This window comes from Piliocolobus tephrosceles, chromosome 21 (assembly GCF_002776525.5).
Source record: "Piliocolobus tephrosceles isolate RC106 chromosome 21, ASM277652v3, whole genome shotgun sequence".
Taxonomy (NCBI): Eukaryota; Metazoa; Chordata; class Mammalia; order Primates; family Cercopithecidae; genus Piliocolobus; species Piliocolobus tephrosceles.
Genome location: NC_045454.1, coordinates 2,334,053 through 2,343,457, shown reverse-complemented (window position 1 = coordinate 2,343,457; position 9,405 = coordinate 2,334,053). Strand labels below are relative to the sequence as shown.

Genomic DNA, 9,405 nt, shown 5'->3' with positions numbered 1-9,405 from the left:
AAGGATCTTGTATATGGCAGTAACATTCTATATCACATTCATTAAGGTTTACAATCTCTTATAAGAATTATTTCTGGTTTATATTTTTCTTGGAACTGCACGTGGCATCCTTTAAAATTTTTAAATTCCAATTAGTTTTTTTTTTTAGAGAAATACAATCAGATTTGTATGTTGATTTATATTCACCAAATCTGCTTTAAGTCCTAGCCATTTGTCAATAGATTTAAGGGGAGAGAGTTTGCATGGATACTCAAATTATCTCCAATATGATAATTTCGCCTCTTTCTTTCAGATCCGTTTTCTTGTCCCAATGAACAGGTGCACTATGTTGAAACAAGAGTGGGGACGGAGGCCGTGTTTGTCTTGCGTCTTATTGTAAAAGATATTCTTTCATCATTTTCTCATCCATTATGAGATTTTTGGTGGCTTTTGCTTTTTTGGGATGCTTTACTGGGTGAAGGAAATTCTTTTATTTCCTAATTTACAAAGATACATCTAAAAGCATGAAGAGATATAGACTCTTTTCTATTTCCCCTTTCGCACCTATGAAGACGCCCGTTTTTCTTTAATCTGTTCAATATGAGGAGCTATATTGATCAGTCATACCTAGAGCATTCTCCCTCCTGACCAAAGCAGATACCTGCACATAGCAGTGAGTTATCATTCATCATTAAAGGCCTCCAGGTGATTCCAATAGGCCGCCAACTCTGGCCCCCTGGGTGGAGGATCTAGGAAGTGTCTCTGCAAACTCTATCACCTGTTAAACATCCCTTTGGTTGCATTCATTCCACAAATATTTATGGCCTCCCTCAGATTGGAAAGGATCCTTACCAGGTGGTGGTGTAGACTAAACAGCGTATTCCCCTCATGGAGTTTATTGTGTAGATGCTTATCCAAAATGGAGATTATTGGTGGAGAACTTCTTTCCCCCGGCACTGCCTAAATCAATTGTTTTGGAGGTTCTTGGTCAGATGCCCCATAAGCTCCAACATCATAAACGGGGTCTGCACTGTCTTCTAATCAGCAGACCCCGTTTGGTCCTGGGTGGAGGAAGACAACTGGGGCATCTGGGGCAGAAACACGCAGGTGCAGCAGTATTCCCCCTCCATCGTGAAGGTCATCAAGAACCCACCTTGGCCAATCAAGAGAGAAACCAGCTGGCTAATCACAGGGCAGGCACTGCCTTTTTCTTCCCGTTTCCTGGCTTGTTCGCTTTCGACCAGTCAAGGAGACCTGGTGGCAGGGTTGGTGAGTTACCTTTCTGGCCGATTTGCTTCTTTGAATTTTAAGGTCTTTTTTTTATTACGTTATATTGGTTCTTTAGCTTTCTCTTTGGTTAGGAGCTGGAAATAATATGGTGGGGGAATACAATGACTAAAGTTATTAAGGGCAGGCCAAGCTGTTTGACCTTTTTCAGGTTCACATGGATAAACTTGTGTCATGCTTTTTTTTTTTTTTTTTTTGCAAACTTATTTAAGGTGACAGATAAAATTGCATGTATTGTGTGCAGCATGATGTTTTGAAGTGTATGTGCGTTGTGGGTGGAGTGGTTAAACGTAGCTAACTCATCATCGTAGCCTTATAGATGCCATTCTTCCATGTGATGTATAAAGTGTTAGAGACAAAAAGAATGTTTTTATTGTATTATTTTTTATTTACTTTGAGACAGAGTCTCACTCTGTCGCCCAGGCTGGAGTGCAGTGGCACAATTTCGGCTTACTGCAAGCTCTGCTTCCTGGGTTCACACCATTCTCCTCCTCAGCCTCCCGAGTAGCTGGGATTACAGGCACCCGCCACCACGCCCAGCTAATTTTTTGTATTTTTAATAAAGACAGGGTTTCACTATGTTAGCCAGGCTGGTCTTGATTTCCTGACCTCGTGATATGCCCACCTCAGCCTCCCAAAGTGCTGGGATTACAGGTGTGAGCCATGAAGCCTGGCCAAGAATTTTTTTAAATGTAAATTGATACATAATATTTATGGGGTACATGTGATGTTACAGGCATAGTATGTGTAATGATCAAGTCAGGGTATTTAGAATATCCAGCACCTCAAGTATTATTTCTGTGTGTTGGAAACATTTCAATTTCTGTCTTCTAGTTATTCTGAAATAAATAATACATTCTTCACTATAGTCAGCCTTCTCTGTTAACATTAGAACTTACTCCTCCTATCTGACTCCATGTTTGTGCCTATTAACCAACTTGTTTTGCATCCTCACATCCTTTCCAGGCTCTGGTAACTATCTCCACTTTCTACCTTCATGAGGTCAACGTTTTTAGCTTTCACATGAGTGGTAACACACGACATGTATTTTCTGTGCCTGGCTTATTTCACTTAACATCATGATCTCCAGTTCCACCCATGTGGATGCAAATGGCGGGAGGAAAGGTTACTTTAATCACTCAGATAGCTTCCCTGCTTTTAAGAATGCTCAACTCTAAGGTATTGATTTAACAGAAAAACCAAACTCTGTAAAATACTTTAAAGAGGTTGATTCTGAGCCAGTGTGAGCGACCGTGGCCCAGGGAAAAACGCGCACACAGGAAGCCTTGAGGAAGTGGTCCCCGGGCAGTCAGGTCACAACTATTTGTGTACATTTGGGGGAAGTAGAAGTTACAGGCAACGTCATAAATCAATAAATGGAGATTGTACATTGGTTTGGCCTGAAAAGGTGGGATGTCTCGAATTGGGGGCTTACAAGTCATAGGGGGGTTCAGGATTCTTTCACTGGCAATTGGTTGAAAGCATTAAGCTTTGTCCAGAGACTTGGAGTCAGTAGAAAGGAATGCTTCAGTTGGGGCAGGGGGTTGGGCTGCTGTCTGTCATGTGATGTGATACCAGAGTCAGGATGGAACATAAGCCACATTACACTAGGTGTTTTTCTTGTTGTTTTCTTCTTAGCCATTCCATGAGATTTTTTTCACATGAGAAAGACTTAATCCTTGCCTGGCATTGCCTTAGGTCTTGTTTATAATCTGGTATCTTATTGCCACAAAGAATCTATTCTGTCCATCTTCTGCGCTCTATTTTATTTTATTTTATTTTGAGATGGAGTCTCGCTGTGTCACCCAGGCTGGAGTGCAGTGGCGTAATCTCGGCTCACTGCAACCTCTGCCTCCCGGGTTCAAGCGATTCTCCCACCTCAGACTCCCAAATAGCCGGGATGACAGGCACATGCCACCATACCTGGCTAATTTTTGTATTTTTAGTAGAGATGGAGTTTTGCCATATTGGCCAGGCTGGTCTTGAACTCCTGACCTGTTACAGTGCTGGAATTACAGGTGTGAGCCCCCGCACCTGGCCCTGAGCTCTATTTTAATGTTAATGCCTGTGAGTTGTGCCGGCTATCAAAAGAAAGAGATGGGAGGAGGTTTGACCTCCCTTCCTGCTGTGGTCAATAATTCTGTTTTTCAAGTATCTCTCAGGTCCCCTTGGCCAGGAGGGAGGGTGTCCACTCGGTTGGTTGGGTGGGGGAATGGGGAGGTCTTAACATGTTGTTTTTAGTTTACAAATTGATTCTTAAGTTCGAGTGCTGAATTTACAGTGGGGACTGAAACAATCTACTGATTCCTGGGCCCAACCTCCAAAGTCTCTAATTTAATCAGTGTCTGTATTTCCAGACACTGCGGTTTTTGAGGACTCCCCAGGTGATTCCCTTGTGTCTCAGTGCTTGAGAAGGTCTGGTCAAAGGTGCTTGAAGTGTCCAGCTGTGCGGTGATCAGTTATTCTGATGCAACGCCCACTCGTGGCAGCTTTTGTGCAGGTGTTGGAGCTTACCTCATAGTTCAGTTGGCACCTTATAGCTCAGTCAACAACAAATTCCAGCAATCAACTTAAAAAGCATTGCAGTGTGGTCAGATGAGTGTAGGAAATGTTGGTGTAAACAGTGTTTTGCTCTTCGGGAAAAGTAAGTAATGAAGGCTTTTAACACACACTGATTCAACATTGCTTTTTTTTTTTTTTTTTTTTTTAGCAAGCTATGAAGCTGTCACTAGACATAACGCTTATGGAATTTTCCTTGAATTATCCTGTGTCATGGTATAAAATCAGAAACACCTGAAGACTGAGACGGGCATGATTAAATATTTCTGATGCATTATTACCAACCCACTTAAAAAATCCTACTTTAAAGAACACAAGCAAAGCTCATACAACAATGTTTAGGGAAATACGGACTGTTTGTGTCTCAAGGTATCTCCACTTTCTTAGACAAACATAACACTAGAAGGAAATACAGTTGACTCCTGAACTCAGAAGTCTCTCAGAATAAGTCTGTTACAAGGACAGGGCTCAAAGAAAGGCAATGGTGAAATAGAAGTCAAAGGAGGGAAGAATTTGGGGAAGGATTGGACTTGGTGAGGCTTATTAATCCCTAATCTACTTGTGTTCGCTTAGGGGGGAAAAACACCAACACAAGATTTAAAAGAAGAAAACACTCGTGTCACACAAATGTGTTTAACGGATTCACAGTGGACCCGTGAACAACACAGGTTTGAACTGCATGGGTCCATTTATACATGAAGTTTCAAAAATAAATATATTGGAGAATTTTGGGGGAGATGTATGACAACTTGTAGATGAACCAGGCAGCCTAGAAATACTTAAAAAATTAAAGTCGGATATGTCGTGAACGCATACAATACAGATGTTCTTCTACTGATGTGTTAATTGACTTCGTTGATAAGGCTTCTGGTCAATAGTAGCGTATCAGTGTTGGAAGTCAAAAGTTATACCTGGATTTTTGGCTGCCTAAGGGGCTGGTACCACTGACTTCTGAGTTCAGGAGTCTATTGTATTTCCCTGTAATATGTTTAAGAAAGTGGAGTTACCTTTAGACTCAAACAGTTCACACTTCTCTAAACACTGTTGTATGAGCTTTTTCCTTGTGTTCTTTATTATTTTTATTTTTATTTACTTATTTTTTGCAATAGAGTCTCGCTCTGTCACCCAGGCTGGAGTGCAGTGACACAATCTCGGCTCACTGCAACCTCCACCTCTGGGATTCGAGCGATTCTCCTGCCTCATGCCTCCCGAGTAGCTGGGATGACAGGCACGTGCTACCACGCCCAGCTAATTTTTTGGATTTTTAGTAGAGACAGGGCTTCACTGTGTTAGCCAGGATGGTCTCGATCTCCTGACCTCGTGATCTGCCTGCCTCGGCCTCCCAAAGTGCTGGGATTACAGGCGTGAGCCACCGTGCCTGCCCTAAAGAATGATTTTTAAGTGGGTTGATAATACATAATAGTGCACCAGAAATATTTAATCATGCCCTTGTCAGGCTTCAGGTGTTTCTGATTTTATACTATTATATAGGATAATTTAAAGAGTATTCCATGAGCTTTATGCCTAGTGACTCTGCTTCATAGGTTCCTCAAAAAAAAAAAATGCAATGTTGAGTCAGTGTGTATTAAAAGCTCCTATTACTTTTCCCAAAAGGCAAAACACTGTTTTACACCAACATTTCATACCCTCATCTGACCATAGTGCAATGCTTTTTCAATTGATTGCTGGAAGTTGCTGTTGACTGAACTCCAAGGTGCCAGTATTGTACACACACGTGTTAACCATTTATAACTTCTTGTCTCTTCAAGTTTTATATCTAATTGATATTTCCTCAATGATTGTGAACCGAGTTCTTAAACCAATAACTTTAAAACCTTGTCTCTTTTTCTACGTTATCTTCATCCCTTGATTCTGTCTACATGTTTTTCTTCAAAGGTCAGGCACACATCTGTTTTCATTAAGCCCCAGAGTCACAACGCATAAAGCTTATGGTACATTCCTTATTCTATAAGTATAAAATCAGAAACAAGGGCATGATTAAATATTTCTTAATTAAATATTGAGTCCCAATCATACCTTAAAAAATACAACCCAATCTTTCTTACTGAATTTTATTTGCATAGTGATGGAAAGCTTGCATTTTCCTTCCATCTAGGCAGTGAGCCCATTTTCTCAGCACCATTTAATGCATATTTCATATCAGTGTGGATTTGTGATACCATAATTATGACGTACTTAATTGGGGTTGCAGTGGCCTTACACATGTGCACACATAGCAGCTCTCATGGGATTTGAAATTCGTTGTAATGAGTATTCTCCATGAGAAGTACAGATCTACTTTAATTGACATAATGATTAATTTTGCAGTCTGATAAAATTCTAAGCCTCAGTTCCAAAATTTTTCTTTGACATCTTCAGTCATGACATAAAGATATCATTTCAGGGTGAGAGAGAAGAGAAATTCCACTGAGACTATTAAGGCAATCTTTTATTTCTTTTTGAGACAGACTTGCTCTGTTTCCCAGGCTGGGGTGCAGTGGCACAATCTCAGCTCACAGCAACCTCTGCCTCCCAGGTTCAAGTGATTCTCCTGTCTCAGCCTCCCAAATAGCTGGGATTACAGGTGCCCACCACCACCATGCTTGGCTAATTTTTTGTAATTTTAGTAGAGATAGGGTTTCATCATGATGGCTCAGCTGCTCTCGAACTCCTGACCTCAGGTGATCCGCCCACCTCAGCCTCCCAAAGTGCTGGGATTACAGGTGTGAGCCACTGTGCCCGGCCAACTAAGGCAATCTTGTTAACCATATGAGCATGAAAAGAACTGACCTCTTAGCAAATATGCGAAGGGCCAATTATGGATGCAGAGGCTGAGAACACTGGAGAGAAAGAGAAACAGTGGTCCTGCCGTGATGGACTCTTCAATTTAAGGGAGTAATTAGACCTGAAAGCAAATCTCCCATAACTAACAGCGTTAATGGGACTGCCTGCTGCAAGGTAAGAGATGGTCATATGAGTTTAGGAAGACATCATTCAATGTTGTGAGGTTACTTCCTGTTACCCTGTGTGTCAGGTGTTGAATGCCATCCCCTAGTTGGGTTAGGTGGGATGATTTGGGACTTGGCACAGTCCTGCTCACAACTGTGACTTATTACAATGAGGGCTACAAAGCAGAATTGGCAAAGCGAAGAGGCACGTGGGACAAAATCCAGAGGAAACCAGGCTCCTGAGCGTCCTCTCCCGGCAGAGTCACCCAGGACATGCGGAATTCCCCCAGCAGCAAGTGGTGAAAAACACACCAGATGTTGTCTACTGTGGAAGATCATTACAAACTCAGTGCTCAGGTGTGTGTGTGTGTGTGTGTGTGTGAGAGAGAGAGAGAGAGAGAACTGGTCACATAGGCATCCTCTCCCTAGCATATTCCAAAATATGCATTAAAAGGTGCTGAGAAAATTGGCTCACTGCTTAGATGGAAGGAAAACGCAAGCTTCCAGGCTTCTAGAAGGACAGCAAAACTTTAGCATAAGCCATGTTGTCTGTATGAGCCATACAGGCATGTGAGCTACTCTTATCAGCTCTGGGAATAGGGGTGGAGGGCGCCCTCCACATCCAAGTTCCAGATTCTAGCCAGTGGCCAATGCAGCAGGCAGATCCTAAAGACAGTCTCAGACCTGTCATGTTAACACTCTTCTATATACCCTGAAATCCTGGCTTCAGCTGACATGACGCCTGTATGTACATATGTCAGGGTAACTGTCCCATTCATTGCTTTTCATCTTAATAGTGTATTGTAAATATCTTTCTGGGTCCAGCAAATACAGATCTAGGACCAGTGTTTATGGCTTCATGTTCCATTTTATTCATGTACCTTTTTTTTGTTTTCAGAGTTGAGAGATTAAGACATTTCTGAAAAACGAAGTTTTAGGAAAGATTTCTTAGCATGTTTGTCCAGAATACAAAAATAAACCTGAGATGAAAAGCTATGGAATGATGACTCTCCAAAGTCCAGCTCAGGTTTAGGAGCTCAAAGGGTACCATTGTTTGCCCTTTGCTCCTCAGACCCAATGCTGAGCAGAGTAACAATTCCACACCACCCTCTGTTCAGCGGGATTTTCTAGTTAACCTTCTCATTTGTCTCTCCCCTGCCACCGAGTGGTGGCCTTTCATCTGTCCTCCCACCTCAGTGTGCCCCAGTGTTGCCCTAAAATTGTATACGATTTCTTGAAACTGAGCTGTAGGCTGCCAAAGTTGACTCGACTTCACCTGACCTAACATTAAAGCAACTCCCTGGGTGCATGTCTGCCTTCTGAAACTCACTGACTTCCTTATTTTTTCTGCCAGCTCAACCATGCATTTAAAAGCTCCTTTAGGAGAGGAGACGGAAACAGGGAGTGACTGCTTACTAGTTACAGGCCCTCCTTTAGGGGACATGAAAATGTTCCGGAATGATGGTGTCGTAGTTTTTACCTTGTTGGGCACTGGGGATTTGCACAGCCCTGCTGCAAAACTCAGGTGCCAGAGGCTCATTTTTTTACCCCTTTATTGGCGGATCATGAGTATCTTTCCAGGCACTTCATGGCCACGGTGGAGTCCAATCCGACCCAGCGGCTCTATCCTCTAACATGGCACCCGGTATGTGAGGTCTGCAAGCTTAATGTGCCTACTTCTGCCCTTCAGGTAGGCATCACTGTTGGGTGTGTCTACAATACCACTGACTCTCTGTCTTGTATTTGGTTCATCTTATCAGCTTCGCCGGCGGTTTCTTTACGTCCAAGAACCTAGTGACGGTTGAGTATATACTTAGGTTTATTTCGTGGTTGAAGATCCAGCAGTCTAGCCTCGAAGTTACCTGCCATTCTCCAACAGGCATTTACTCCCCCAAAGGGACTATTTATCCCTTGTTCTCTGCGTCAAAGCATTTGCGGTAAACCCATGGAGACGTGGGCCAATCCACATCCACTCATATCTGATCAGATCTTCTCTCTCCACCTTCGTCATCAACTGAGTGCCTTGACGGTGCTGGGTCAAGGCTCTGGGATACTCTGCAATCTCAACTTCTCATGACTGAGTGTAATGATATCAGGATTAGATTGACATTGAAACTGACAGGTGTAGGAGGCTCACAGGGTTTGGAAATTGGTCAAGGGGAAAGATAACCAAAGGTGGCAGTTGCACACATGCTTTTTTGGATGGCGTTTTCACAGGTTGTGTGTGGGGCATGTCCCCAGCCTGTCCAGGGACCACAGTGTGTGGGTCCCTACTCAGAGGAGAGGAAGATGGGGAACCCCTGCAGAGGTGGGGTAGAATTGGAGAGGCGACCTGTGTGTGTGTGTGCGTGCGTGTATGTGTGTGTCTGTGCATGTGTGTGTCTGTGTGTGTGTGCGTGTATGTGTGTGTCTGTGCATGTGTGTGTCTGTGTCTGTGTGTGCGTGTATGTGTGTGTGCATGTGTGTGTGTGTGTCAGTGTGTGTGTGTGCGTGTATGTGTGTGTCTGTGCATGTGTCTGTGTGTGTGTCTGTGTGTGTGTGTACGTGCGTGTATGTGTGTGTCTGTGCATGTGTCTGTGTGTGTGTCTGTGTGTGTGCGTGCGTGTATGTGTGTGTCTGTGCATGTGTGTGT

General features: G+C 43.1%; 1 protein-coding gene across 1 annotated transcript in view; it reads left to right on the top strand.

The window, feature by feature from the left end:
• Nucleotides 1-1,216: 1,216 nt before the first annotated feature.
• Nucleotides 1,217-9,405, top strand: part of NLRP11 (NLR family pyrin domain containing 11) — a 44,859-nt gene continuing 36,670 nt past the window's right edge. The window contains exon 1 of the mRNA XM_023184442.2: nt 1,217-1,248. The gene's annotated coding sequence lies outside the window, so the exon portion shown is untranslated. The remainder of the gene's footprint in view (nt 1,249-9,405) is intronic.